This window comes from Salvelinus alpinus, chromosome 20 (assembly GCF_045679555.1).
Source record: "Salvelinus alpinus chromosome 20, SLU_Salpinus.1, whole genome shotgun sequence".
Taxonomy (NCBI): Eukaryota; Metazoa; Chordata; class Actinopteri; order Salmoniformes; family Salmonidae; genus Salvelinus; species Salvelinus alpinus.
The window spans coordinates 28,127,807-28,141,112 of NC_092105.1; the positions used below are offsets into that span (position 1 = coordinate 28,127,807).

Below are 13,306 nucleotides of genomic sequence, written 5' to 3' on the forward strand. Positions count from 1 at the left end.
TTATTTGGTTTAGTTTCCCTGGCAAATCCCATTCAAGTCATGGTACCAGTATTAGCATTTTTTGCTCATCATGTCCACATCATCCGAAAGTATCTAAAATGAATTGTGAAGCTCAACAAATATAAGTTACTTTGTTGAGCTTCACAATTCATTTGAGATACTTTTGGATGATTTGAACATGATGCGCGAAAAGTGGTAATATCAGTACCATAACTTGAATGGGATTTGTTCCACAAATGCTAAAACATTAGAATGGATTGCTGTCATACGTTGACCATAGACTGCTTACAGGGTAAGGAAACCAATGTGTTATTTTGACATTTGGGTGAACTATCCCTTTAAACATAAGTGAAGGCATATCTTCAGCCTAATTAAGTCAGACATACTGCATATAAATATCTGAGATTTTGAATAATAAAGAAGTAAAAAATAATAATGTACTGTATGTAATGTACTGTATATCATTTGGGTCAAGCTAAGAGGACATATTTGTTTACAAGCTGTTGAATGCCCATTATTTGTTTCAATGGCTGCTGTAGTATAATAGTTGTGCCTCCAATCTTCTTACAAGTCTGTATTCCCCTTCCAATCAATCGATGGCCAATCGTGAAAGGGGTTCGAACACAGCTGACGACGCACAAAATGGTTTGAAGTTGTTTTGTAGTGCAGACCAGACTAGTACTGGAAAGGTGGATATTTTTTTGACAAGGTAGACCACAGTATGAGCTATTATAGAGAGACTGTTGTAATCTATAATAGCCCATACTCTGTTGTGCCTGACAGTACAGATGGGTAGTTTTAGTTTAGACACAACCGAATCAGTAGAGGCTGGTGACTTGACAAATTGAGGAGGATGGGAGACCAACTGTATAGGCGTGTAACGCACAGAGATGACAAAGTGTGTTTCAACACTTGTCAAAGACTAATTATTTTAACCTAAAACATTTAATAAATACATTTATGGTACAATATTATGGGGAATGGGAATGAGAGGGCTACTTACACTGTGTGGGAAAGGGATCACAGCAGTGATTTAATGAGGCATGAGTTGAGGTGTTCAGAGGCTTGACCAGTGCAGGGCAGGATTTGACTGGGAAGACAAAAAACAATAACACAACACTACACAGTTAGACAAAAGAGCTAAGAATAAGTTAGTCCAAGCAAGGAGTAAAATCATTGATGTGTAATAATGTGATTGTGTATGTGATTGACTCTACATACAGGAATGAGAGAAAATGTATAGGGGTACTCACAGTGCTTGGAGGGGAAACATTCAATGTGTCAGCGGGCACATGAGACGTGGCTTCAGTTCATGTCAGGAGAGTCGACAAAGGTCGTGGAGTGGAGTAGTCATCCCCTCTTAATCTGGGAACAGGAGGGGACTTTGCGGTAAATACAAATAGCAGATACATTCCATTACAGCTGCTCCATCGTAGGTTTGGACAACAAGTTTCTCCATGAAGTTAAACTCAGACATCTCAAAATTCATAAAGTCAACCACAGACTGCGCATCTCGCCCACTTGAAACATCAAAGTAGCCCAAGAAACGTTCCTGAATAAAGCCCTGATCATCCACATACCTGACGATAACTGACAACTGCAAGCAGACTGGTGGCACCATAGGTCCAAGAGCGGTGGGGCAATTCTTACCCCCTGGGGCCTGGAGTTTTTCCTTATATGTTAACCTAACAAGGAAAACTCTGGACCCTATAAGGTATGCCAGTGATTAATCAGTTGTTAAAAGGTTTTATGGAACCAGTTTTTCCTAATCAGGTCACATGGATTTTTTAAACTCCTGATAAAAGCTCCTGGCCCTGGGGGGGATGAAAACCCTGTCAAACTGCAGCTACCTTATACTTGTTCATATACATTATATTTAGACTAGATTAGGAGGGGGATTTCCTCTACCCAGACACATAGACAACAACTGATAGACAATATAACTCACAGGGCTGAGCTTGCTTTATGCATGTTTGCATCATGCAGGCTTATGCAACTGTAGTGCTTACAAAACATTTACTCACATCAGTCATCACTATTATGTTGATTCATTCATTCATTCCAGTTAATCATTATGGATTAAAAACGTATAGGCAGCCTAGCCAGCCCAATTTTGAATATAAACTACATTTGATCACATTTTCTCCTGACACACAAATGGACTACAAATACATAACGTTACCAATTAGTTTACCCTGACCAGATGGACAGGGCGCATAGGGTGTATGCAGCTGCTCTTATTAGTAGCCTACAGTTGATCAGACTGAAAAATTGTCTCATTTTCATCCCATACAGCATGTCAGATTTCTAATGTTTAGGTGGAGCCTAGGCTGCTGCAACATTTATATCATGAGTTTTTGCTTGTGTCTCTCCGGAGTGATTATGTGTTATCATCTTTGCTAAATAAATAAATATATAAAAAAGGAAAGTGGAAAGCCTAACAGGCTGACTACACCGCTCGCGTTGCATGCTAAAAATACATATAGAAATCTATATTATTCAATTGTTACACCCACACTGCTCGCGCGTCCCAACGAGCGTCTGCGTTGCAAAGGGCTAAAATAGAAGTCAGTTCTATTTGTGATGCAGATCGCGCTGCAAGTCCTGCCTCTCCCATCTCATTGGTTTATAGAAGCAGATACCCACATGCCAATCTCCTCATTGGTTATACCCATGTGGGTGACTGAAAGACGAACGAGGTCAGTGGCGATAATGCACCTAATTTATGAAAGTTGCCAATCGCAATATAATGTCAAGAGAAGAAAAGGCCTGGATGGAGGAGAGATCAAATCAAATGTATTTATATAGCCCTTCTTACATCAGCTGATATCTCAAAGGGCTGTACAGAAACCCAGCCTAAAACCCCAAACAGCAAGCAATGCAGGTGTAGAAGCACGGTGGCTAGGAAAAACTCCCTAGAAAGGCCAAAACCTAGGAAGAAACCTAGAGAGGAACCAGGTTCTGAGGGGTGGCCAGTCCTCTTCTGGCTGTGCCGGGTGGAGATTATAACAGAACATGGCCAAGATGTTCAAATGTTCATAGATGACCAGCATGGTCAAATAATAATAATCACAGTAGTTGTCGAGGGTGCAACAAGTCAGCACCTCAGGAGTAAATGTCAGTTGGCTTTTCATAGCCGATCATTAAGAGTATCTCTACCGCTCCTGCTGTCTCTAGAGAGTTGAAAACAGCAGGTCTGGGACAGGTAGCACGTCCGGTGAACAGGTCAGGGTTCTATAGCCGCAGGCAGAACAGTTGAAACTGGAACAGCAGCACGGCCAGGTGGAATGGGGACAGCAAGAGTCATCAGGCCAGGTAGTCCTGAGGCATGTTCCTAGGGCTCTGGTCCTCCAAGAGAGAGAAAGAAAGAGAGAATCAGAGAGAGCATACTTAAATTCACACAGGACACCGGATAAGACAGGAGAAGTACTCCAGATATAACAGACTGACCCTAGCCCCCCGACACAAACTACTGCAGCATAAATATTGGAGGCTGAGACAGGAGGGGTCAGGAGACACTGTGGCCCCATCCGAAGATACTAGGGCCAAACAGGCAGGATATAACCCCACCCACTTTGCCAAAGCACAGCCCCCACACCACTAGAGGGATATCTTCAACCACCAACTTACCATCCTAAGACAAGGCCGAGTATAGCCCACAAAGATCTCCGCCACGGCACAACCCAAGGGGGGCGCCAACCCAGACAGGAAGATCACGTCAGTGACTCAACCCACTCAAGTGACGCACCCCTCCTAGGGACGGCATGGAAGAGCACCAGTAAGCCAGTGACTCAGCCCCTGTAATAGGGTAAGAGGCAGAGAATCCCAGTGGAGAGAGGGGACCCGGCCAGGCAGAGACAGCAAGGGTAGTTCGTTGCTCCAGAGCCTTTCCGTTCACCTTCACACTCCTGGGCCAGACTATACTCAATCATATGACCTACTGAAGAGATGAGTCTTCAGTAAAGACTTAAAGGTTGAGACCGAGTCTGCGTCTCTCATATGGATAGGCAGACCATTCCATAAAAGTGTAGCTCAATAGGAGAAAGCCCTGCCTCCAGCTGTTTGCTTAGAATTTCTAGGGACAATTAGGAGGCCTGCGTCTTGTGACCGTAGCGTACGTGTAGGTATGTACGGCAGGACCAAATCGGAAAGATAGGTAGGAGCAAGCCCATGTAATGCTTTGTAGTTTAGCAGTAAAACCTTGAAATCAGCCCTTGCTTTAACAGGAAGCCAGTGTAGAGAGGCTAGCACTGGAGTAATATGATCAAATTTTTGGGTTCTAGTCATGATTCTAGCAGCCGTATTTAGCACTCACTGAAGTTTATTTTGTGCTTTATCCGGGTAGCCGGAAAGTTGAGCATTGCAGTAGTCTAACCTAGAAGTAACAAAAGCATGGATTAAATTTTCAGAATAATTTTTGGACAGAAACTTTCAGATTTTTGCAATGTTACGTAGATGGAAAAAAGCTGTCCTTGAAACAGTCTTGATATGTTCGTCAAAAGAGAGATCAGGGTCCAGAGTTACGCCAAGGTCCTTCACAGTTTTATTTGAGATGACTGTACAACCATCAAGATTAATTGTCAGATTCAACAGAAGATCTCTTTGTTTCTTGGGACCTAGAACAAGCATCTCTGTTTTGTCCGAGTTTAAAAGTAGAACGTTTGCAGCCATCCACTTCCTTATGTCTGAAACACAGGCTTCTAGCGAGGGCAGTTTTGGGGCTTCACCATGTTTCATTGAAATGTACAGCTGTGTGTCATCCGCATAGCAGTGAAAGTTTACATTATGTTTTCGAATGACATCCCCAAGAGGTAAAATATATAGTGAAAACAATACTGGTCCTAAAACGGAACCTTGAGGAACACCGAAATTTACAGCTCAAAAGACGAAAACATAGTATTTATTTTTGTAAATGGATATTTGCTATCATAAATGTTAGCAACACTTTCGCCTTTGCGGGATGCGCGGGGGATATGGTCACTAGTGTAACCAGGAGGTGAGGCCTCATTTAAACACAGTAAATTCATCAGGCTTAAGCCATGTTTCAGTCAGGCCAATCACATCAAGATTATGATCAGTGATTAGTTCATTGACTATAACTGCCTTGGAAGTGAGGGATCTAACATTAAGTAGCCCTATTTTGAGATGTGAGCTATCACAATCTCTTTCAATAATGGCAGGAATGGAGGAGGTCTTTATTCCAATGAGATTGCTAAGGCGAACACCGCCATGTTTAGTTTTGCCCAACCTAGGTCGAGGCACAGACACGTTCTCAACGGAGATAGCTGAGCTGACTACACTGACTGTGCTAGTGGCAGACTCCACTAAGCTGGCTAACAGCCTGCTGCCTGGCCTGCACCCTATTTCATTGTGGAGCTAGAGGAGTTAGAGCCCTGTCTATGTTGGTAGATAAGATGAGAGCACCCCTCCAGCTAGGGTGGAGTCCGTCACTCCTCAACAGGCCAGGCTTGGTCCTGTTTGTGGGTGAGTCCCAGAAAGAGGGCCAATTATCTACAAATTCTATCTTTTGGGAGGGGCAGAAAACAGTTTTCAACCAGCGATTGAGTTGTGAGACTCTGCTGTAGAGCTCATCACTCCCCCTAACTGGGAGGGGGCCAGAGACAATTACTCGATGCCGACACATCTTTCTAGCTGATTTACAGGCTGAATCTATGTTGCGCTTGGTGACCTCTGACTGTTTCATCCTAACATCTGAGAGATGACTAGAAACGATTCGGTTGACCATTTTATGTGTGGATTAATTGTCGGAGTAGAGGACCTTGTACATTTCAGATAAAATAACAACTCAATGTTTATATCCCAGGACAAATTAGCTAGCAACAGCAAGCTAGCTAAATAGGGAAAATTATCTAGCAAGTGCAAGCTAGCTAGCTAAATTGCCATAAATATTTAATGCTTTTTGCCTGTGTCCTGCAAATTGACTGGGTTTGACTGGGTATGCAAATTATTGCATACCCAAAAACGAAGGCAAGGCCAGCAATACAAGCGGCTTGATGAAAGGCTCCCTGTTAACCAGCTATACTTTGTAAGGGGTTCTTCAACAAAAAGTACACAATATTTTAGGGCAGCGTTGGCCATTCTACCATTCTGCCGCAGAAAACTGCACACTCGCGCTGGTAGCTATCTAGCTACTGGAGGTAGCAAGGATTTTTTTAAATAAATTGCACTAACTGGACACAAAAATAAAGTTCTAAAACCAAGAAAACAATTTATAATATACCTCATCTGTCTCCTGTAATTTGAATATATTTTTTTTTTTTTGAATAATATCCCAAAAATGCTCAACTATCACTTTTCACTTAATCTGTGGCACAATCCCAATAAAACTCAATAGGTTAATTCTCTGATCCTAATTCTATGATTGGATGGACACCATGTCAGTTCATACTGCAAAAGCTTTGATTGGTTGGAGGATATCCTCCGGAAGTGGTCATAATTACCATGTATGTCTATGGAAGGGGGTGAGGCCTACGAGCCTCCTAGGTTTTGTATTGAAATCAATATAGCCAGAGGAGGACAGATGTCCTTCGGCTGCACAATGGTGCTACCCCAGACAGTGCTGTTGAAGATACTGTAGACCTTCATTGCAAAAAAGTGTTATTTAATCAATTATTTGATGACATGAATATATTTAATATAGTTTTATCTAAAAAGGATAACATTTTTACTCTTTTTATTTTTATGAAATTTCACTGAGGAGGATGGTCCTCCCCTTCCTCCTCTGAGGAGCCTCCACTGGACCGTACATAGCCTTCTGTGTGATCAGACTGTTTGAGCTCTGTTGTACCCGACAGTGCAGGAGGATATTTTTAGTTTAGACAACCACCGTGTCCTACTGTGTGGCCAGACTGTGGTAGTCTAGCCCTGTGTATACCTGGTTCTAACATGCATCCTTTGTCCTGATCTTGTCCACATTCTGATCGTGCCCACATTTTTAGACAGGTGTAGATGATTAAAAGACGCATTATGAACTGTTTGCGATCAGATGTTATAAGTGTAAACGGGCAAGATCAGCACAAGATGAGGACGTAGGACGCATGTTAGCAGCAGGTATAAACAGGGCTTCTGTAGTACCCCATGGGAAAAGTGTTGTAGACCAAATAGTACAGGTGGACACAACCAAACATGGCCTATTATGTAGTATCCCATGACAGACAAAACATTATAATCTACGAACTGTCCAGAACACAGGAGATTTGGTTCTGGATGCCGAGATGACCAACTGTGTGGCCAGTCTGTTGTGGTCTGTTCTCCCCCATAGGGAAGTGGTAATTACTTCCTGTATTGCCATGTTGTTTCCCTCTGCTGGCCTTGATTAAGGTATTATAACGGGAGATTAATGATATTGGGGTGGCAGAGAGCCCAGTCTGATAGAGGGGTCCCACTGTGAAAAGTAATTGAGGAATGGTTTCCTCAAAGCGATGAAACAAGACACAGGGTTTATCCCCAATGGCATCCTATGCCATATAAAGTACATTACTTTTGTCCATACCCCTTAGCCAAATACATTTAAACTCAGTTTCACAATTCCTGACATTTAATCCAATTAAAAATTCCCTGTTTTAGGATCACCACTTTATTTTACGAATGTGAAATGTCAGAATAATAGTATAGAGAATTATTTATTTCAGCTTTTATTTCTTTCATCACATTCCCAGTGGGTCAGAAGTTTACATACACTCAATTAGTATTTGGTAGCATTGCCTTTAAATTGTTTAACTTGGGTCTTGTTTAACAATAAGTTGGGTGAATTTTGGCCCATTCCTCCTGACAGAGCTGGTGTAACTGGTTTGTAGGCCTCCTTGCTCGCACACACCTTTTCAGTTCTGCCCACAAATGTTCTATAGGCTTGAGGTCAGGCTTTGTGATGGCCACTCTAATGCCTTGACTTTGTTGTCCTTAAGCCATTTTGCCACAACTTTGGAAGTATGCTTGGGGTCATTGTCCATTTGGAAGACCCATTTGCAACCAAGCTTTAACTTCCTGACTGATGTCTTGAGATGTTGCTTCAATATATCCACATAATTTGTTATTGTGATACAGTGAATTTAAGTGAAATAATCTGTCTGTAAACAATTGTTGGAAAAATGACTTGTGTCATGCACAAAGTAGATGTCCTAACCGACTTGCCAAAACTATAGTTTGTTAGCAAGAAATTTGTGGAGTGGTTGAAAAATGAGTTTTAATGACTCCAACCTAAGTTTTATTTATTTAACCAGGTAGGCTAGTTGAGAACAAGTTCTCATTTACAACTGCGACCTGGCCAAGATAAAGCACAGCAGTTCTACACATACAACAGAGTTACACATGGAATAAACAAACATACAGTCAATAATACAGTAGAAAATAGAAAAATCTATATAGTGAGTGCAAATGAGGTAAGGGAATAAATAGGCCATGGTGGCGAAGTAATTACAATATTGCAATTAGACACTGGAATCGTAGATGTGCAGAAGATGAATGTGCAAGTAGAGATACTGGGGTGCAAAGGAGCAAGATAAATAAATAAATACAGTATGAGGATGAGGTAGTTGGATGGGGTGTTTACAGATGGGCTATGTACAGGTGCAGTGATCTGTGAGCTGCTCTGACAGCTGGTGCTTAAAGCTAGTGAGGGAGATATGGGTCTCCAGCTTCAGTGATTTTTGCAGTTCGTTCCAGTCATTGGCAGCAGAGAACTGGAAGGAGAGGCGGCCAAAGGAGGAATTGGCTTTGGGGGTGACCAGTGAGATATACCTGCTGGAGCGCGTGCTACGGGTGGGTGCTGCTATGGTGACCATTGAGCTGAGATAAGGCGGGGCTTTACCTAGCAGAGACTTGTAGATGACCTGGAGCCAGTGGGTTTTGCGACGAGTATGAAGCGATGGCCAGCCAACGAGAGCATACAGGTCGCAGTGGTGGGTAATATATGGGGCTTTGGTGACAAAACGGATGACACTGTGATAGACTGCATCCAATTTGTTGAGTAGAGTGTTGGAGGCTATTTTAAAGATGACATCGCCAAAGTCGAGGATCGGTAGGATGGTCAGTTCGGGCCGGGGCTAGCAAGCTAACAGAAGGGCCTTGGAGGGACGTTGCTTCAATATTTTGCGACGGAAGAAAGTCTGTTGTGGCCCCCTCGTGCTATTATGTTGGCAGACGGATCAGCAGGGCTCCGTGTGGTAAACCAGGCCAATTGGCAGAATAGGTATAGTGGCCAAAGAATTTGTCCGGTGGGCCTCTTAAGCTTACAGTCCGATGTGCTCTGGACAGCTAGCAGGCCTCGCCTAGCATGCTAGCGGATGGGATTTCAGGGGACGAAGCGACGGCGGAGCCAGTTGAGAAAAACCCCATCGGGAGAATCACGTCGGTGGTCCAGTCGTGATGAGTCGGCGGGGGTCCAAGCCAGTTGGCAAGAAGAGGTATTGTAGCCCAAGTAGTGGCTGATGGACCTCTTTGGCTAGCCGGGAGATGGGCCTATCAAGGCTAGCTCCAGGCTAATTGGTTCTTGCTTCTGGACAGTGACGTTAGCCAGGAGTGGCCACTCGAAAAGCAGCTAGCTAGCTGTGATGATCCAGGTGAAGAAAAAAAAGGTTCAGAGCTTACGGTAGGAATCCGGAGATATGGAGAAAAATAAGTCCAATTTGCTCTGGTTTGAGTCGCGCTGTGCAGACTGGCGAGAGTTGTCCGTGCTAGAGGTGGCTGATGACCGCTAGCAGTGGCTAGCTGACTACAAGCTAGTAGCTTGTTATCTGGCTAGCTTCTGTTGGAGTTCCGGTTCAGGCGACGGTTCAGACGATGGATCAGCAGGGCTCCGTATGGTTGGTATAGGGGCCAAAGAATTTGTCCAATGGGCCTCTTAAGCTAACAGTCCAATGTACTTTAGACAGCTAGCGGGCCGTGGCTAACTAGTAGCCAGTTAAGCTGGTAGCCAGGCTAGCTTTTGATGAGTTGAGTTGAGTTCTTAAGTTTAAAAATAGCAGATCAGTACCACATTGGATGTTGCAGGAGAGTATATTCAGTCCATAGATAGAAAGTGATATTAAAATATATATACGGGGGGGGGGGGGACAGGAAGGGAGGCAAAAACACATGTCCGTCTGCTACGCCATCTTGTATGTAAACTTCTGACTTCAACTGTAAATGCCAGAACCAGACACGAACCTGACACCCTCAGCACACAGGGGGACAAACACCTGCCTGGAGTTGACAGCATTCCCTCCCCCATATACGTACGCACATACGCGCTCCAGCAGGTATATCTCTCTGGTCACCCCCAAAGGCAATTCCTCCTTTGGCCGCCTCTCCTTCCAGTTCTCTGCTGCCAATGACTGGAACGAACTACAAAAATCTCTGAAACTGGAAACACATCTCCCTCACTAGCTTTAAGCACCAGCTGTCAGAGCAGCTCACAGATTACTGCACCTGTACATAGCCCATCTATAATTTAGCCCAAACAACTACCTCTTCCCCTACAGTATTTATTTATTTATTTTGCTCCTTTGCACCCCATTATTTCTATTTCTACTTTGCACATTCCTCCACTGCAAATCTACCATTCCAGTGTTTTACTTGCTATATTGTATTTACTTCGCCACCATGGCCTTTTTTGCCTTTACCTCCCTTATCTCACCTCATTTGCTCACATTGTATATAGACTAATTTTTCTACTGTATTATTGACTGTATGTTTGTTTTACTCCATGTGTAACTCTGTGTTGTTGTATGTGTCGAACTGCTTTGCTTTATCTTGGCCAGGTCGCAATTGTAAATGAGAACTTGTTCTCAACTTGCCTACCTGGTTAAATAAACCTGTCTAGGACACACGTTCCGCTAGCGGAATCCCCCCCACATTCCACTGAAAAGGCAGCGCGGGAAATTCAAAAATATTTTTTAGAAATATTTAACTTTTACACATTAACAAGTCCAATACAGCAAATGAAATATAAACATCTTGTGAATCCAGCCAACATGTCCGATTTTTTTAATGTTTTACAGCGAAAACACCACGTATATTTATGTTAGCTCACCACCAAATCCAAAAAAGCACAGACATTTCTTTCACAGCACAGGTAGCTTTCACAAAACCCCCAAATAGAGATAGAATGAATCACTAACCTTTGAAAATCTTCATCAGATGAGTCATATAACATCATGTTACACAATACATTCATGTTTTGTTCGATAATGTGCATATATATATATTAAAAAAATCTCAGTTTACATTGGCGCGTTACGTGCAGTAATGTTTTGATTCCAAAACATCTGGTGATTTTGCAGAAATACTCATAATAAACATTGATAAAAGATGCAAGTGTTATTCACATAATTAAAGATAAACTTATCCTCTATGCAACCGCTGTGTCAGATTTCAAAATAAACTTTACGGAAAAAGATTAATCTGAGAACGGCGTTTAGAGCACAATCCAGCCAAAGAAATAGTCGCCATTTTGGCGTCAACAAAAGCTACAAAAACACTATAAATATGCACTTACCTTTGAATAACTTCATCAGAAGGCACTCCCAGGATTCCCAGATCGACAATAAATGACTGAAAAGTTCCATAAAGCCCATCATTTAGCCACTTGTTGTTAGCATGTTCAGCCCAGGAATCCATTTTCATGAGCACAAACAATCCAAAATACTTATTTTCCACCATAATTTGCAAATAAATTCATAAAAAATCCTACAATGTGATTTTCTGGATATTCTTTTCTCATTTTGTCTGTCATAGTTGAAGTGTACCTATGATGAAAATTACAGGCCTCTCTCATCTTTTTAAGTGGGAGAACTTGCACAATTGGTGGCTGACTAAATACTTTTTGCCCCACTGTATTAAGAAATGCTATAGATGGAAGGAATGTAGTGTGGAAACCTACCAAAAAAGAATTAGGCAACAACAAATTCAGTCTCTTTTAGACAATTTCCTGGACAAAACGTTCCACTATAATAGTGAAGGTGTAAACTTGGCAGTAGAAAATCTAAAATTTATATTTGACCTTTGATAGCTTCCCAATCAAATCTAAAAATTTCAAACAGAAAACCAAAGAAAATGAACAATGACAAATGGTTTATGAAGAATGCAAAAACATAAGAAAGAAATTAAGAAACCTGTCCAACCAAAAACAGAGACCTAGAAAAGTCTATGCCTTCACTATGGTGAATCACTAAAACAATACAGAAATACACTACGGAGAAAAAAAGGAACAGCACGTCAGAAATCAGCTCAATATAATTGAAGAATCCATAGACTAACCACTTCTGGGAAAATTGGAAGACACTAAACAAACACAAGGAATTATCAATCCAAAATGGAGATGTATGGGTAAACCACTTCTCCAATCGTTTTGGCTTTATAACAAAGAACAAACAGCAAAAACATATACATGATCAAATACAAATCTTAGAATCAACTATTAAAGACTACCAGAGCCCACTGGATTATCAAATCACCTTGAATGAACTACAGGACAAAATAAAAACCCTCCAACCCAAAAAGACCTGTGGTGTTGATGGTATCCTCAATGACATGCTAAAATATACAGACAACAAATTCCAATTTGCTATACTTAAACTCTTTAACATCATCCTTAGCTCTGGCATCTTCCCCAATATTTGGAACCAAGGACTGATCACCCCAATCCACAAAAGTGGAGACAAATTTGACCCCAATAACTACCGTGGGATATGCGTACTCCTCTCTGTCCACGATATCCTGGGGTTATGCAACTGTAACCAGGGGAAACCTAAAACTGCGGAGTGTGCAGGAGAGTCTAAGATGAGGAAAGTTATGCTTTCATTGTGGTTATGAGCAACTGTGAGCGAAATGGGAATCGTGGTCTGGCACACCAGTCCGGTTCTTAGAGGACGGTTGTCTAGGGCATGGACTGGGATAGGGGGTTGTAAAGGGACTAAAGGAATGCATAATGATAAGGCCACTGACTAGTCTAGGAAATTGCCTGCAGAACTTGAGTCCACTAGGGCAGGAATCAGTGGGGGGCCAGGATAGTCCAGGAAGGTGACCGGAAGGAGGACGGGCTGGGTGGACAGAGAGGAGCAAGGCACGTCCACGCCGACCTGGGGCGGTGCAGGAGCACTCCTCGGCCTGTCGCTTCCTCGCCTGGTTCTCCTTCTGCGAAAGGTGTTCCAGGGGTGGTCCGACTCCCTGCAGTAGGAGCAGAGACCCTGTTGATGGCAGCGTTGACTTTCCTCAGGGGGAAGGTGCATCATGCCCACCTCCATGGGCTCAGTCTCGCTGGAGGTTCCTGGGAGAGACCTGAAACCCCCAGGATGGGTGACGACAGGCA

The 13,306-nt window shown here is 42.7% G+C and overlaps 1 protein-coding gene across 3 annotated transcripts in view; it reads left to right on the forward strand.

The window, feature by feature from the left end:
- LOC139546618 (zinc finger protein 385B-like) overlaps positions 1–13,306 on the forward strand; it is a 173,341-nt gene that overhangs the window by 138,819 nt on the left and 21,216 nt on the right. The gene's annotated exons all lie outside the window — the stretch shown is intronic.